The sequence below is a fragment of the Patiria miniata genome, unplaced genomic scaffold (genome assembly GCF_015706575.1).
Source record: "Patiria miniata isolate m_02_andy unplaced genomic scaffold, ASM1570657v1 HiC_scaffold_5, whole genome shotgun sequence".
NCBI lineage: Eukaryota > Metazoa > Echinodermata > Asteroidea > Valvatida > Asterinidae > Patiria > Patiria miniata.
In genome coordinates, this window is record NW_024037072.1 from 3,772,383 (window position 1) to 3,775,352 (window position 2,970).

A 2,970-nucleotide genomic window follows, 5' to 3' on the forward strand; every position below is an offset into this window, starting at 1 on the left:
TTCATAAACATTTTTCAAGATTTTTTTCCCCTAAATGAAGAGAAATTGAACATCTTCTTTTTTCATGCACTTCTTTGTTCCTTTCCATAAAAAAACCCACGAAACCTTTTTTTAAGAGAGGGGGGGGGGGACTACTTTAACACGAAACCACCTGTCTTTTTAGGGAGAACAAAATAAATACAACTACTTTGTTCCTTTAAGGCATCGTTATGTCATTGATTTATTGCCTTATTCAAACCAAAATGTCGGTTTCACATGTGCATTATATAATCATATCCACTGCAAAATTTCTCCATAACCAAAGGTAAAATAGAATTTATGTCGCCGTTTGATGAAACTAAGCTACACACCATTGTAAAACTTATTAGGCCTAATGACAAATAATTACATACCGTCTTTATTCTAGAATTTTCAGGAAAACACCTAGTCTTAAAGTAACACGAATATACATGCAGCCCAAAATAAATCATAAAGTAAATGCATTAGATGTTAATTAACAATTACGATCTTATAATAGAATGTTATAAATCCTAGCCAGAAATACTACCAATTCACCCTGGTTTCTATTTTCCTTGAACACATTACCTGATGTCAAGCTCCTCTTTTACTACTTAAGCTACAAATTTAACGATTGTTCCCCCCCCCCCCCAAAAAAAGCTTGCATTGTTTGGCACCGAAAGACGTAATCTAAGCAAACCTGAAGTGTGAACAAGAAACTCAAATTTAATAGCATGCATCTGTTTGTGAAAACATAATTAACACAATGAACTTAGTGTAAATGACTGCAAAAATCACACGATGGTCGACATACGCTCATATCACTGCTGCCGATATTTTGGGAATAAATTGCAGAATTTTCAGATAACCCTGACAGTTACTGCCAATTCAAATTGATGTTATTTGATGTTGTATCCCAATAATTACAGCTTCCTCCAAAATAAAAACAGCATTGTTCCTTTATATATTTCAATACACAAACTCTACAGAAAAAAAATACAAACCAAACCTATTTTGGCAAACAAAACATGTTTGTGGATACAAATTCCATCATCTCCAGACATTCATTTCTCCCTAAATGTACACCATTCTTTCCTTAATCCAACTACTTAATTAAACCCCTAAATGACACAACCCAATAAAATCTACTATTACAGAAAAAATGCAGGATGTTGACAGACAGAAAGACTGAAAGGAGTCTACATAGAAAGGCCATTTTTAAACCTTGGCTTTAACTTCCGCTGTGGCCCCGGTACCACTCTTCTTTGAATGCTTGTGGACTGATTTGAAAAATGCATGCTCAAAAACCAGCATTCACATTTTGCAGGTGCACCCAAGATGAACATGTGGTCCATTCCATGTCTTTTCCTTGACTTTTCCAGGGACAAAATTAAGGGCTTTCCAAGACCATTTCAAGTGTTGTTTGTGGTATCTTAGGAGCCTTGTACAGAGCATTTTGAAAAAGGTTATCTGCCTACGACTTTGACAACCATAAAACAGAAGTGACCAAGCCTGAACCAGAGCATCCTACAGCAAGGGGATTTAAGCCAGGAAGCCAGAGCCGCAAGCACAAACCGAGATTTAGAAAATGGCAGAAAACAGCTGATGTAATTACGGCAGAAATATAATTATTCTCTTAATTCTCATTTGGCTCACAGCAAATACACAAATCATATCAAACAAAATACAGAACCAGAGTTAGTACATTTAAGATCCAGAAGAAGCATGTTTAAGGGAAACAAAAAATAATAATAATTATAACAAAAAGTGCTCAAGTGCTAAGTGCTTCCTTCAACCTGAGACAGACAAAATATTTCAAACAACTTTTAGCCTAACTCTAGCTGGCAAGCTTTAAAAAAAATACTTAACACAACATAAGAACTGCAATTGTGAAGTGTTGATAATGTGCCCATAAAACATGTACACTGTTTGCTGCTAGTTAGTGATATAACTTTAAAACGTGGAAAGCAAAAAAAGGACCAAAACAAATTGGGTAAAAACTGCAACCTTATCTGATAAATATGAACACAGAATAAAAGTTAGGCCACATGCAGGCAATTCGGTACAAAATATGTTTGCATTGTTTCACAAAAACTGGGGTTTCATATTTGCTCCGGATATTTTACTTTAGTATGCAACTACTGACCTTGATATCAATATTTTTTTTTCGAAAATGAGCAACTGAAATGCCACAGGTGAAAAGAAAATGTAGTTACATTATTTGCATTGCTTGCTTTTGTCATAGATTGTGCATTGTTTCATGTTGGATAAAAATCTATAACTTTGTAATACCACTATGTCTATGCTTACTTGATAAACGACGTTAAATACCATCAATATATCTTTTGGTTTTGAAACACTATGTGAATAAAATGGAATATTTTATATGCTGTATTTTTCCATATTTAGATAGTTGGCTCGTTTGCTTTCCAAGACAAGCCTCAACAAATATTCAACAGACTGGAAAATGGCTTTCGTTATCATGTTTGACTACCTTTAATAAGGGCATCCTGAACTGGGTCATTATACTTTATGCTCCGACCCAGAAAACGTAAAAAGGAACGATGACCCTAGTGCATTTACGTATTTTTGTCTCCTTTCCTATAATGATAATGATTGATTATACCATTTATGTGAACGGAACAACTAAAGTGTATTTACACAGCTGATGTGTTTTGTGTCGGGACTGGAAATATGTTTGTGAAACGCTTTTGATGCAGATGTTCAATACCAACATCACTATTTAACCTAAAATAAGGCCAAAAAAATATATATTTCTGCATCCGGTTTCCCTACCCACCCTATTCTGACAGCCCCTACCTTAATTTTTTTATGGGAAAACTGAGGAAAAAAAACACCCAAAACCATTGATTTCTACCTTTTACCCTTGACTACACGCAGACGCCTCCATATGATTGTACACAAAAATAATTGGCAAAAAAAAAAAAATTCCCTACCTACCTACTCTATTTT